The 15,868-nt window shown below is 48.0% G+C and overlaps 1 pseudogene; it reads right to left on the bottom strand.

The window, feature by feature from the left end:
* The window catches only part of LOC147109930 (putative G protein-coupled receptor 139), a 105,491-nt pseudogene extending 89,864 nt beyond the window's left edge, over positions 1-15,627 (bottom strand).
* Between the last annotated feature and the right edge of the window lie 241 nt (positions 15,628-15,868).

Below are 15,868 nucleotides of genomic sequence, written 5' to 3' on the forward strand. Positions count from 1 at the left end.
TCTCTCTCTCTCTCTCACACTACCAGTCTCTCTCTCTCTCACACTCCCAGTCTCTCTCTCTCTCACACTCACAAACTTTCTCTCTCTCACACTCCCAATGTCTCTATCTCTCACACTCCCATCTCTCTCTCTCACACACTCCCAGTCTCTCTCTCTCACACTCCCAACCTCTCTCTCTCACACTCCCAATCTCTCTCTCACACTCCCAATCTCTATCTCTCTCACACTCCCAGTCTCTCTCTCTCACACTCCCAACCTCTCTCTCTCGCACTCCCAATCTCTCTCTCTCACACTCCCAATCTCTCTCTATCACACTCCCGGTCTCTCTCTCTCTCTCTCTCTCACACTCCCAATTTCTCTCTCTCACACTGTCCCAATCTCTCTCTCATACTCCCAATCTCTCTCTCTCACTCACTCACTCCCAATCTCCTCTCTCATACTCCCAGTCTCTCTCTCGCTCTCTCGCGCTCGCAGTCTCTCTCTCTCACACTCCCAGTCTCCCTCGCTCTCTCTCTCACACACACACTCCCACTTTCTCTCTCTCACACACTCCCTGTCTCTCTCTCTCTCTCTCTCACTCTCCCAGTCTCTCTCTCGCTCCCTCTCTCACACACACTCTCTCTCTCTCTCTCACACTCCCAGTCTCTCTCTCTCTCACACTCCCTATCTCTGTCTCTCTCACACTCCCAAACTCTCTCTCTCACACTCCCAGTCTCTCTCTCTCACACACTCCCAGTCTCTCTCTATCTCACACTGCCAATCTCTCTCTCTCTCACACTCCCAATCTCTCTCTCTCACAATCCCAATCTATCTATCTCTCACACTCCCAATCTCTCTCTCTCACACTCCCAGTCTCTCTCTCTCACTCACCCCCAATCTCTCTCTCTCTGATACTGCCAATCTCTCTCTCACAATCCAAATCTATCTCTCTCACACTCCCAATCTCTCTCTCTCACACTTCCAATCTCTCTCTCAAGCACACTCCCAATCTCTCTCTCTCTCACACTCCCAATCTCTCTCTCTCTCACACTCCCAATCTCTCTCTCTCACACTCCCAATATCTCCATCTCTCACACTCACAATCTCTGTCTCTCTCACACTCCCAATCTCTCTCTCTCACACTCCCAGTTTCACTCTCACACACTCCCAGTCTCTCTCTCTCTCACACTGCCAATATCTCTCTCTCTCACACTCCCAATCTCTCTCTCTCACACTCCCAATCTCTCTCTCTCTCACACTCCCAATCTCTCTCTCTCTCACACTCCCAATCTCTCTCTCTCACACTCCCAATCTCTCTCTCTCTCTCACTCCCAATCTCTCTCTCTCTCACACTCCCAATCTCTCTCTCTCTCACACTCCCAATCTCTCTTTCTCTCACACTCCCAGTCTCTCTCTCTCGAACACTCCCAGTTTCTCTCTCTCTCACACTCCCAGTCTCTCGCTCTCCCACTCCCAACCTCTCTCTCTCGCACTCCCAATCTCTCTCTATCACACTCCCAGTCTCTCTCTCTCTCTCTCTTACACTCCCAATCTCTCTCTCTCACACTCCCAATCTCTCTCTCTCTCACACTCCCAATCTCTCTCTCTCTCACACTACCAATCTCTCTCTCACACTCCCAATCTCTATCTCTCTCACACTCCCAATCTCTCTCTCTCTCACACTCCCAATCTCTCTCTCTCTCACACTCCCAATCTCTCTCTCTCACACTCCCAATCTCTCTCTCTCACTCTCCCAATCTCTCTCTCTCTCACACTCCCAATCTCTCTCTCACACACTCCCAGTCTCTCTCTCTCTCACACTGCCAATCTCTCTCTCTCTCACACTCCCAATCTCTCTCACTCACAATCCCAATCTCTCTCTCTCTCACACTCCCAATCTCTCCCTCTCTCACACTCCCAATCTCTGTCTATCTCACACTCCCAATCTCTCTCTCTCACACTCCCAATCTCTCTCTCTCTCACACTCCCAATCTCTCCCTCTCTCACACTCCCAGTCTCTCACACTCACACACTCCCAGTCTCTCTCTCTCACACTCCCAACCTCTCTCTCTCGCACTCCCAATCTCTCTCTCTCACACTCCCAATCTCTCTCTATCACACTCCCGGTCTCTCTCTCTCTCTCTCTCTCACACTCCCAATTTCTCTCTCTCACACTGTCCCAATCTCTCTCTCATACTCCCAATCTCTCTCTCTCACTCACTCCCAATCTCTCTCTCTCATACTCCCAGTCTCCCTCTCGCTCTCTCGCGCTCGCAGTCTCTCTCTCTCACACTCCCAGTCTCCCTCGCTCTCTCTCTCACACACACACTCCCACTTTCTCTCTCTCACACACTCCCTGGCTCTCTCTCTCTCTCTCACTCTCCCAGTCTCTCCCTCGCTCCCTCTCTCACACACACTCTCTCTCTCTCTCTCTCACACTCCCAGTCTCTCTCTCTCTCACACTCCCTATCTCTGTCTCTCTCACACTCCCAAACTCTCTCTCTCACACTCCCAGTCTCTCTCTCTCACACACTCCCAGTCTCTCTCTATCTCACACTCCCAATCTCTCTCTCTCACACTTCCAATCTCTCTCTCAAGCACACTCCCAATCTCTCTCTCTCACACTCCCAATCTCTCTCTCTCTCACACTCCCAATCTCTCTCTCTCACACTCCCAATATCTCCATCTCTCACACTCACAATCTCTGTCTCTCTCACACTCCCAATCTCTCTCTCTCACACTCCCAGTCTCACTCTCACACACTCCCAGTCTCTCTCTCTCTCACACTGCCAATATCTCTGTCTCTCACACTCCCAATCTCTCTCTCTCACACTCCCAATCTCTCTCTCTCTCACACTCCCAATCTCTCTCTCTCTCACACTCCCAATCTCTCTCTCTCACCCTCCCAATCTCTCTCTCTCTCTCACTCCCAATCTCTCTCACACTCCCAATCTCTCTCTCTCTCACACTCCCAATCTCTCTTTCTCTCACACTCCCAGTCTCTCTCTCTCGAACACTCCCAGTTTCTCTCTCTCTCACACACCCAGTCTCTCGCTCTCCCACTCCCAACCTCTCTCTCGCACTCCCAATCTCTCTCAATCCACTCCCAGTCTCTCTCTCTCTCTCTCTCACACTCCCAATCTCTCTCTCTCACACACTCCCAATCTCTCTCTCTCACACTCCCAATCTCTCTCTGTCTCACACTCCCAATCTCTCTCTCTCCTTCTCCCAGTCTCTCTCTCTCTCTCTCTCTCACGCTCCCAGTCTCTCTGTCTCACATTCCCAGTCTGTCTCGCTCTCTCTCTCTCACATACACTCCCACTCTATCACTCTCACACACTCCCTGTCTCTCTCTCTCTCTCTCACTCTCCCAGTCTCTCTCTCGCTCACTCTCTCACACATACTCTCTCTCTCTCTCACTCTCCCAGTCTCTCTCTCTCTCACACTCTCTCTCTCTCTCACTCACACTCTCTCTCTGACTCCCAACTTCTCTCTCTCTCTCTCCCACACTCCCACTCTCTCAGTCTCTCTCTCTCTCTCACACACCCCCACTCTCTCTCTCTCTCACACACTCCCAGTCTCTCTCTTTCTCACACACTCCCAGTCTCTCTCTCTCACACTCCCAGTCTCCCTATCTCTCTCACACTCCCAGTCTCTCTATCTCACACACTAACACTATCTCTCTCTCTCTCTCTCTCACACACACAAACACTTCCACTCTCTCTCTCTCTCTCAGACACTCCCACTCTCTCTCTCTCTCTCTCTCTGACACTTCCACTCTCTCTCTCTCTCTCACACTACCAGTCTCTCTCTCTCTCTCACACTCCCAGTCTCGCTCTCTCTCACACTCCCATCTCTCTCTCTCACACACTCCCAGTCTCTCTCTCCCTCACACTCCCAGTCTCTCTCTCTCGCACTCCCAATCTCTCTCTCTCACACTCCCAATCTCTCTCTCACACTCCCAATCTCTCTCTCTCTCACACTCCCAATCTCTCTCTCTCTCACACTCCCAATCTCTCTGTCTCACACTCCCAATCTCTCTCTCTCTCACACTCCCAATCTCTCTCTCGCTCACACTCCCAATCTCTCTCTCTCTCCCTCCCAGTCTCTATCTCTCTTACACTCCCAGTCTCTCTCTCACTCACACTCCCAACCTGTCTCTCTCTCACACTCCCAATCTCTCTATCTCTCTCACTCCCAATCTCTCTCCCTCTCACACTCCCAATCTCTCTCTCTCACACTCCCAACCTCTCTCTCTCTTACACTCCGAATCTCTCTCTCTCTCACACTCCCAACCTCTCTCTCCCTCACACTCGCTGTCTCTCTCTCTCACACTCCCAATCTCTCTCTCTCTCACACTCCCAATCTCTCTCTCTCACACTCCCTGTCTCTCTCTCTCACACTCCCAGTCACTCTCTCTCTCACACTCCCAATCTCTCTCTCTCTCACACTACCAATCTCACTCTCTCACACTCCCAATCTCTCTCTCTCTCACACTCCCAGTCTCTCTCTCTCTCTCACTTCCAATCTCTCTCTCTCTCACACTCCCAATCTCTCACTCTCTCACTCCCGGTCTCTCTCTCTCACACTCCCAATCTCTCTCTCTCTCACACTCCAAATCTCTCTCTCACACTCCCAGCCTCTGTCTCTCACACACCCCTCTCTCTCACACACCCCCAGTCTCTCTCTTTCACACTCCCAATCTCTCTCTCTCACACTCCCAATCTCTCTCTCTCACACTCCCAATCTCTCTCTCTAGCACACTCCCAATCTCTCTGTCTCACACTCCCAATCTCTCTCTCTCACACTTCCAATCTCTCTCTCTCTCACACTCCCAATCTCTCCCTCTCTCACACTCCCAATCTCTGTCTATCTTACACTCCCAATCTCTGTCTCTCACACTCCCAGTCTCTCTCTCTCACACACTCCCAGTCTCTATCTCTCTCGCACTGCCAATCCAATTCCAATTCCAATTCCAATTCAAATGCTTTATTGGCATGAAAGTTTACAGAGAACCATATTGCCAAAGCTTACATAGCAAAAAGGTACAGTTTTCCAACATTCTGTAGGTGTCAATCGATTTGACATTTGTTGGTTACATACAATATTACTTTTAATCAATATTAATTTTAAACAGTCTCTCTCTCTCTCTCACACTCCCAATCTCTCTCTCTCACACTCCCAATCTCTCTCTCTCACACTCCCAATGTCTCTCTCTCTCACACTCCCTTTCCCTCTCTCTCTCACACTCCCAATCTTTCTCTCTCTCATACTCCCAATCTCTCTCTCTCTCACACTCCCAATCTCTCTCTCACACTCCCAGTCTCTCTCTCTCATACACTCCCAGTCTTTCTCTCTCTCACACTCCCTGTCTCTCTCTCTCTCACTTCCAACCACTCTCTCTCGCACTCCCAATGTCTCTCTCTCACACTCCCAATCTCTCTCTATCACACTCCCAGTCTCTCTCTCTGTCAGTTCAGTTCAGTTCAGTTCAAATGCTTTATTGGCATGAAAGTTTACAGAGAACCATATTGCCAAAGCTTACATTGCAAAAAGGTACAGTTTTCCAACATTCTGTAGGTGTCAATCGATTTGACATTTGTTGGGTATATACAATATTACTTTTAAACAATATTAATTTTAAACAGTCTTTCTACTTCATTTGGTACGTTCAATATTAATTTTAAACAGTCTTACTTTTAAACAGTCCTCAGGTTGTGACATGTTGTTACATATTTAGCCCCAAGGTATGGTCTGTCTCCTTCTCCTAGGACTAATCTCAATTTTGACAGATCATCCAATTCCTTGAAATCTGGGGTTGTTTGGCTTAGCTTGTTGAATAATATGTTTCTTGATGTGTTGAATTTTTCGCATTTTAGGAGGAAATGCATTTCTGTTTCAACCTCGCCAGCCAGACATTGATCGCATATTCTATTCTCTCTAGGCTGCCAGGATTTCTTGTATCTGCCTTTTTCAATTTCCAGTTGGTGGTCACTTAGTCTGTACCTGGTGAGGGTCTGTCTCTGTTTTGTGTCTCTGATGGTCGTGAGGTAGTCTGCCAGTTTATATTCTCTTTTTAGGGCCCGGTAACATTCTAATCTGCTTTGGCTTTCGGTTATTTTGTTCCAATGTTCCAGGTAGGTTTCTTTGCATTTTTTAATGATTTGGTTCACTCGGATTGGTGTTTGGACGGCTGTGTTGGTCTGGGGCTGGTCAGGGTCCAGCTGAGTACTTAGTTACAGTAGCAGCTGACTCAGGGGACTCTTTTCTGGGTTTAGCTCTTGGGTCTGAAAGGCTTTGAAATGAAGGGTGTCTGGGGAGCTAGATTTGAGGTGATTTAGGAAGTTTAGTGCTCGTTTTTGGATGTTTATTATCAGTGGGTATCTGCCTAGTTCGGCTCTGCATGCATTTGTTGGCGTTTTTCTTTGGGTGCGAAGGATGCTTCGGCAGAATTCTGCATGTAGGGCTTCTATTGTGTGTTTTTCCCATTTAGTGTAGCTTTGGTGATTTAGCGGGCCCCATACTTCACTACCGTACAGTGCAATGGGCAGGATTATGCTGTCAAAAATTTTGAGCCAGATTTTGATTGGGATTTGGATGTTGTAGAATTTTCTTTTTATTGCATATAGGGCTCTTCGGGCTTTTTTTTTTAGTGCATTCACTGCTATGCTGAAGCTCCCTGATGCTGTAATAGTTAGAGCAAGGTAGGTGTAGCTCATAGTGTGTCCTATAGTGGTATCACTGAGGGTAAACTGGTATTTGTTTTCCTGACATCTGGGTCTTTTCTGAAAAATCATGATGTTGGTTTTCTTTAGATTTACTGTTAGAGCCCAATTTTGGCAGTATTTGTCGAGTAGGTCTAGTTGTTGCTGTAATCCCTGTTCTGTGGGAGACAGCAGAACCAGGTCGTCCGCATAGAACAGGGACTTCACTTCTCCATCCAGGAGACGGAGACCTGGTGACTCGCTTTGCTCCAGCATGTCTGCTAATTCATTTATGTATATGTTGAACAGGGTCGGGCTCAAATTGCAGCCCTGCCGGACGCCTCTTCTCTGGGTGAAGAAATCGGTGCGTTTGTCTCCAATTTTGACCCCGCATTTGTTTTTCAGATACATTGATTTAATAAGGTCATAGACTTTGCCCCCTATTCCACACTGAAGAAGTTTATAATAGAGCCCTTCGTGCCATATAGAGTCAAAGGCTTTCTTGAAGTCGATGAAACAGGCGAATATTTTCCCATTTTTTGTTTGGTGTTTATGTTTTTCAATGTCTGTCTCTCTCTCACACTCCCAATCTCTCTCTCTCACACACTCCCAATCTCTCTCTCTCTCACACTCCCAATCTCTCTCTCACGCTCCCAGTCTCTCTGTCTCACACTCCCAGTCTCTCTCGCTCTCTCTCTCACACACACACTCCCACTCTCTCTCTCTCACACACTCCCTGTCTCTCTCTCTCTCTCACTCTCCCAGTCTCTCTCTCGCTCCCTCTCTCAAATACACTCTCTCTCTCTCTCTCACACTCTCTCTCTCTCTCACTCACAGTCTCTCTTTCACTCACAATTTCTCTCTCCCTCTCACACTCCCACTCTCTCTCTCTCTCTCACACACCCCCACTCTCCCTCTCTCTCTCACACACTCCCAGTCTCTCTCTCTCTCACACACTCCCAGGCTCTCTCTCTCACACTCCCAGTCTCTCTGTCTCACACTCCCAGTCTCTCTATCTCTCTCACACTCCCAGTCTCTCTCTCTCACACACTCCCACTCTCTCTCTCTCTCTCACACACACACACTCCCACTCTCTCTCTCTCTCTCTCTCTCTCTCTCAGACACTCCCACTCTCTCTCTATCTCTCTGATACTCCCACTCTCTCTCTCTCTCTCACTACCAGTCTCTCTATCTCTCTCTCACACTACCAGTCTCTCTCTCTCTCTCACACTCCCAGTCTCTCTCTCTCTCTCTCTCACACTCACAAACTTTCTCTCTCTCACACTCCCATCTCTCTCTCACACACTCCCAGTCTCTCTCTCTCGCACTCCCAACCTCTCTCTCTCACACTCCCAAACTCTCTCTCACACTCCCAATCTCGATCTCTCTCACACTCTCAATCCCTCTCTCTCTCACACTCCAATCTCTCTCTCTCTCAGACTCCCAATCTCTCTCTCTCTCACTCTCCCAATCTCTCTCTCTCTCACACTCCCAGTCTCTCTCTCTCACACTCCCAAACTTTCTCTCTCTCACACTCCCAGTCTCTCTCTCTCTCACACCCAGTCTCTCTCTCTCTCACACTCCCAATCTCTCTCTCTCACTCCCAGCCTCTCTCTCTCTCACACGCCCAGTCTCTCTCTCTCGCACTCCAAACCTCTCTCTCCCGCACTCCCAATCTCTCTCTCTCACACTCCCAATCCCTCTCTATCACACTCCCAGTCTCTCTCTCTCTCTCTCACACACTCGCAATCTCTCTCTCTCACACACTCCTAATCTCTCTCTCTCTCACACTCCCAGTCTCTCTCTCTCGCACTCCCACTCTCTCTCTCTTCACACTCCCAATCTCTCTCTCACACTCCCAATCTCTCTCTCTCTCACACTCCCAATCCCTCTCTCTCTCACACTCCCAATCCCTCTCTCTCTCACACTTCCCAATCTCTCTCTCTCTCACACTCCCAATCTCTCTCTCTCTCACACTCCCAATCTCTCTCTCTCTCACACTCCCAGTCTCTCTCTCTCTCACACTCCCAAACATTCTCTCTCTCACACTCCCAGTCTCTCACTCTCTCACTCCCAGTCTCTCTCTCTCTCACACTCCCAATCTCTCTCTCTCACTCCCAGTCTCTCTCTCTCTGACACTCCCAATCTCTCTCTCGCTCACACTCCCAATCTCTCTCTCTCTCCCTCCCAGTCTCTCTCTCTTACACTCCCAGTCTCTCTCTCACTCACACTTCTAACCTCTCTCTCTCTCACACTCCCAATCTATCTCTCTATCTCTCACACTCCCATCTCTCCCTCTCACACACTCCCAGCCTCTCCTCCGGCACACTCCCAGTCTCTCACTCTCGCACTCCCAATCTCTCTCTCTCACACTCCCAATCTCTCTCTCTCACACTCCGAATCTCTCTCTCTCTCTCACCTCCCAATCTCTCTCTCTCTCACTCTCACATCACTCTCTCATCACTCCCAATCTCTCTCTCACACTCCCAATCTCTATCTCTCTCACACTCCCAATCTCTCTCTCTCACACTCCCAATCTCTCTCACTCTCACAATCCAATCTCTCTCTCTCACACGCTCCCAATCTCTGTCTCTCTCACACTCCCAATCTCTCTCTCTCACACTCCCAGTCTCTCTCTCACACTCCCAACCTCTCTCTCTCACACTCCCAGTCTCTCTCTCTCTCACACTCCCAATCTGTCTCTCTCACTCCCAGTCTCTCTCTCTCACACTCCCGTCTCTCTCTCTCACACTCCCAATCCCTCTCTATCACACTCCCAGTCTCTCTCATCTCTCTCTCTCTCACACTCCCAGTCTCTCTCTGTCACACACTCCCAATCTCTCTCTCTCACACTCCCAATCTCTCTCTCTCTCACACTCCCAATCCCTCTCTCTCTCACACTCCCAATCCCCCTCTCTCTCACACTCCCAATCTCTCTCTCTCTCACACTCCCAATCTCTCTCTCTCTCACACTCCCAATCTCTCTCTCTCTCACACTCCCAGTCTCTCTCTCTCTCACACTCCCAAACATTCTCTCTCTCACACACCCAGTCTCTCTCTCTCTCACTCCCAGTCTCTCTCTCTCTCACACTCCCAATCTCTCTCTCGCTCACACTCCCAATCTCTCTCTCTCTCCCTCCCAGTCCTCTCTCTCTTACACTCCCAGTCTCTCTCTCACTCACACTCCTAACCTCTCTCTCTCTCTCACACTCCCAATCTCTCTATCTCTCACACTCCCATCGCTCCCTCTCACACACTCCCAGCCTCTCTCTCCGGCACAAGCCCAGTCTCTTCTCTCTCGCACTTCCAATCTCTCTCTCTCGCACTCCCAATTTCTCTCTCACATTCCGAATCTCTCTCTCTCTCTCTCACACTCCCAATCTCTCCCTCTCTCACACTCCCAATCTCTCTCTCTCTCACACTCCCAATCTCTCTCTCTCTCACACTCCCAGTCTCTCTCTCTCTCACACTCCCAATCTCTCTCTCTGTCACACTCCCTGTCTCTCTCTCTCTCACACTCCCAGTCACTCTCTCTCACACTCCCAATCTCTCTCTCTCTCACACTACCAATCTCTCTCTCTCCCACTCCCAATCTCTCTCTCTCTCACACTCCCAGTCTCTCTCTCACTCCCAATCTCTCTCTCTCTCACACTCCCAATCTCTCACTCTCTCACTCCCAGTCGCTCTCTCTCACACTCCCAATCTCTCTCTCTCTCACACTCCAAATCTCTCTCTCACACTCCCAGTCTCTGTCTCTCACACACTCCCAGTCTCTCTCTCTCACACTCCCAATCTCTCTCTCTCACACTCCCAATCTCTCTCTCTCACACTCCCAATCTCTCTCTCTCTCACATTCCCAATCTCACTCTCTCACACTCCCAATCTCTCCCTCCCTCACACTCCCAATCTCTGTCTATCTCACACTCCCAATCTCTCTCTCTCACACTACCTGACTCTCTCTCTCACACACTCCCAGTCTCTATCTCCCTCACACTGCCAATCTCTCTCTCTCACACACTCCCAATCTCTCTCTCTCACACTCCCAATCTCTCTCCCTCTCACACTCCCAATCTCTCCCTCTCTCACACTCCCAGTCTCTCACTCTCACACACTCCCAGTCTCTCTCTCACACTCCCAACCTCTCTCTCTCGCACTCCCAATCTCTCTCTCTCACACTCCCAATCTCTCTCTCTCTCACACTCCCAATCTCTCTCTCTCATACCCCCAGTCTCTCTCTCTCTCTCTCACACACACACTCCCTCTCTCTCTCTCTCACACACTCCCTGTCTCTCTCTCTCTCTCTCTCACTCTCCCAGTCTCTCTCTCGCTCCCTCTCTCACACACACTCTCTCTCTCTTTCACACTCCCAGTCTCTCTCTCTCTCACACTCTCTCTCTCTCTGACTCACAGTCTCTCTCTCACTCACAATTTCTCTCTCTCTCTCACACACTCCCACTCTCTCTCCCTCTCACACACCCCCACTCTCTCTCTCTCTCTCTCACACACACTCCCAGTCTCTCTCTCTCTCACACACACTCCCAGTCTCTCTCTCTCACACTCCCAGTCTCTCTCTATCTCACACTCCCAGTCTCTCTCTCTCTCTCTCACACACACACTCCCACTCTCTCTCTCTCTCTCTCTCTCTCTCAGACACTCCCACTCTCTCTCTCTCTTTCTGACACTTCCACTCTCTCTCTCTATCTCTCTGACACTCCCACTCTCTCTGTCTCTCACTCCCAGTCTCTCTCTCTCTCTCTCCCACACTCCCAGTCTCTCTCTCTCTCACACACTCCCAGTCTCTCTCTCTCTCTCTCACACACACACTCCCAGTCTCTCTCTCTCACACACTCCCAGTCTCTCTCTCTCTCTCTCTCTCTCTCACACACACACTCCCACTCTCTCTCTCTCTCACACACACTCCCAATCTCTCTCACACACTCTCTCTCTCACACTCCCCCTCTCTCTGTCTCTCACACTCCCACTCTCTCTCTCTCTCTCTCTCTCAGACTCCCACTCTCTCTCTCTCTCTCTCTCACACTCCCACTCCCAGTCTCTCTCTCTCTCTCTCTCTCTCACTCCCAGTCTCTCTCTCTCTCACACATTCCCAGTCTCCCTCTCTCTCTCTCTCACTCCCAGTCTCTCTCTCACACACTCCCAGTCTCTCTCTCTCTCTCTCTCTCTGTCTCTCTCACTCCCAGTCTCTCTCTCTCTCTCTCTCCCACTCTCTCTCTCAATCCAATTCAATTCAATTCAAATCGCTTTATTGGCATGGCAAGGTACATCTTATGTTGCCAAAGCATCGAAAAGCATTCATGGTTGAATACATAAAAACAGATCTTTTCTTATATTTAGTGGTTGTCCCTCTGTTTATGGCAAGCTGTAACATAGTGTGCCGCTAAGGTTACACAATTTCTCTCTTCCCCTATTAGGTATGGGAGTTTTTTGGTCGTCATTCAAATTTCTGAATTCCGGGCATATTTTTGTGAATTTTGGGTAGAAATTCTCCCTTATGCCCTGATATTTTCTACAAGCTGTGAGGAAGTGCATCTCTGTCTCCACCACGCCCTGACTGCAGTGAAAGCATATCCTGTCCTCTCTTGATAGCCGGTTCTGCCTGTGTCTACCCTTCTTTCTCTCTCTATCTCTCTCTCTCCTTCCCCCTCTCTCTCTCTCCTACCCCCTCTCTCTCCTTTCCTCTGTCTCTTTCCCTCTCTCTCTCCTTCCCTCTCTCCCTCTCTCTCCATCCCTCTCTCTCTCTCTCCTTCCCTCTCTCTCTCTCTCTCTCTCCTTCCCTCTGTCTCTCTCTCTCTCTCTCCTTCCCTCTCTCTCTCTCTCCTTCCCTCTCTCTCTCTCTCCTTCCCTCTCTCTCTCTCCTTCCCTCCCTCTCTCTCTCTCCTTCCCTCTCTCTCTCTCTCCTTCCCTCTCTCTCTCTCTCCTTCCCTCTCTCTCTCTCTCCTTCCCTCTCTCTCTCTCTCTCCTTCCATCTCTCTCTCTCTTCTTCCATCTCTCTCTCTCCTTCCCCCTCTCTCTCTCTCTCCTTCCCTCTCTCTCTCTCTCCTTCTCTCTCTCTCTCTCTCTCTCTCATTCCCTCTCTCTCTCTCTCTCTCCTTCCCTCTCTCTCCTTCCCTCTCCCTCTCTCTCTCCTTCCCTCTCTCTCTTCCCCCCAGTCGCACCCTCTCTCTCTTTCAACAACAACATGCCCTCAAAAAAGCCTCGGCACCGCCGGGCACCCACATCTAGTAACAGATAAAGGAATTTAAGACCCACGTTTTAAGTTTTCGTGATGTATTATGCAACCTACTGATGTTATATTGGCTTACATTGGCTTACAACGATAATTACATATGTTTATATTTTCAATTCAGGTGGCATTCATTTCATTATTAAGCGAAATAATGTATTTAGCTACTTCTTAAAATTTCACTTCAAAAGTACCAGTGAAAATATCAGCCAAGTTAAATATCCGAATATTACTTGTGAAATTATTTATATTATTAATTAAAGCCAATGGCTGCCCAACCTAAATCAGTCAAGTCGGCATTAGAAATGTTCATGAAAATGTAAACAGTGCCTTACATTTTGATTTTAAAAACTTTTTTTCCGTCAGAAGCATCCGTAAAACAACTGATTTTAATTCATGCTCTGTTGCATACTCAAATTCTAATAAAACAAATTTGCTCATTCTCGTATTACAAACATTGTTATTTGGTGGAGGATGTCGGATAATAGATTTTAAACTTTATAGGTGCTCAGCTTCAACCTTCCCTTTAGAATTGATGTGAAGATTTGATACGTTGCTGTATGTCCTCAAGACAGTTTACATTGTAATAAGCTTAATGTTCCTGTGATGATTTGATGGGTTCGAGGGCAAGTAAAATATATTTTGTTGGACTGAGCTACACAGACACTGAAATCTAGGATTCGACACCTTCTGATCTGTCCGCTGAACTCAGAGATTGTGAAGCAGGAAAGCCAACCAGACTCAGAGATGCCGCTGGAGGAAGTAACAATCAATGTTCTTCCTTATGACCATCACGAGTGGGACATAATAGTGAGGACAGGATCTAGCCAATGAAAAAAAATAACCTCTATGGTCAAAAGGCTGTTAAATCTCCCTATCAGGGCGCACAATAAGAATATGGCAGTGCTACGAAGGCTAACAGACCCTGCGGGACCTGAGAGCAGAGCAGGAGGATATAAATGATAACAATTGTTTCTTCTCAAACTGCAATTACTACATTTGGACACTCGATGGCGATCAACACCCAAAGGAGGTTGAAGTGAAAGGCAGCACCTATCAAACCACATTTATAATCAGAGGAACTGTTCATTCTGGTTACGAGATAGCAATTCAGTTGCTTAAGATAAAAAATCACGGGATTGGGGGTAATATTCTGGCATGGATAGAGGATTGGCTATCTAACAGAAGGCAGAGAGTTGGGATAAATGGTTCATTCTCGGACTGGCAATCAGTAACTAGTGGTGTTCCACAGGGGTCAGTGCAGGGTCCCCAACTCTTTACAATCTATATTAACGATTTGGAGGAGGGGACCGAGTGTAACATATCAAAGTTTGCAGATGATACTAAGATGGGAGGGAAAGTATTAAGTGAGGAGGACATAAAAAACCTGCAAGGGGACATAGACAGGCTAAGTAAGTGGGCAGAGTATTGGCAGATGGAATACAATATTGGAAAGTGTGAGGTTATCCACTTTGGCAGGAAAAATCGTAGAGCAAGTTATTATCTTAATGGTAAGAAACTGGAAAGCACTGAAGTACAAAGGGATCTGGGGGTCCTGGTGCACGAAACTCAAAAGGTTAGTATGCAGGTGCAGCAATTGATTAAGAAGGCCAATGGAATGTTGGCTTTCATTACTAGGGGGATAGAATGTAAAAATCGGGAGGTATTGCTTCAGTTGTACAAGGTATTGGTGAGACCGCACCTGGAATACTGCATACAGTTTTGGTGTCCATACTTAAGAAAAGACATACTTGCTCTCGAGTCAGTACAAAGAAGGTTCACTCGGTTAATCCCGGGGATGAGGGGATGGACATATGAGGAGAGGTTGAGTAGATTGGGACTCTACTCATTGGAGTTCAGAAGAATGAAAGGCGACCTTATTGAAACATATAAGATTGTGAAGTGGGTGGATGCGGGGAGGATGTTTCTGATGATGGGTGAAACTAGAACTAGGGGGCATAGTCTTAGAATAAGGGGCTGCTCTTTCAAAACTGAGATGAGGAGGAACTACTTCACTCAGAGGGTGGTAGGTCCATGGAATATGCTGCACCAAAAAGCTGTAGAAGAACATCATAACATCAATTTAAAACAGAAATAGACAGTTTCCTAGAAGTAAAGGAAATAAAGAGTTATGGGGAGCAGGCAGGAATTTGGACATGAGTCTAGGTTCGGATCGGTCATGGCCCTGTGGGTAGCGGAGCGGGCCCAGGGGCCGTGTAGCCTGATCCTGCTCCTATTTCGTGTGTCTAATTCTGTTAGATTCAGGAGATGGCTCTGTGATAGTAGATTGGCGGTTAGGATCAGACCAGCCATGATCTTATTGAATGGCGGAGCAGGCTCGAGGGACCGATTGGCCTACTCCTGCTCCTATTTGTTATGTTCTTATGTTCTTATGAATAAGAACGTCTGAGAAATGCCGTCTATGTTGGAGATGAAATATCTATAATTTCAATTAAATATTATATTAACTGCATAATATGAATTAAGGATAGCTTACTCATTGAGCAGTTACAGCAGAATACATGACTACTTAACAAAAACATCCACCGAGACAGATTCAGTTACCAGTTACGCAGCAAGAGCAATGAGACAGTTTGACCCAGGTTTGCACAGCTGGTAAGGTTACGACTTGCCTGGGATACCAACGGCGGCGAGAACTGGATAATAAATTGCATACACCGGGCCAGTTACTTGCTCATGCATCTTCTATCAGAAGAGATTAGTTCTCAACTGCGTCAACCCATTGTTTATGTTAGAGTCAATGTATAGTTCACGGAAACCTCCAGTGAGACAATTAGCTTACATCAAAGTTTATTTTATTTCAAATCTGCATGAAAGAAAAGTGAAGATCTTCAAAAGAAGGGGATTTGACCTGGAACTGCCTAGTGGTCTGCCTGTCATGACAGGCTATTGTGGGATCTTGCTGTGCTTATTTTGAAATCCA

This window comes from Somniosus microcephalus, chromosome 12 (genome assembly GCF_052327205.1).
Source record: "Somniosus microcephalus isolate GS21.2 chromosome 12, FLI_Smic_1.0, whole genome shotgun sequence".
NCBI lineage: Eukaryota > Metazoa > Chordata > Chondrichthyes > Squaliformes > Somniosidae > Somniosus > Somniosus microcephalus.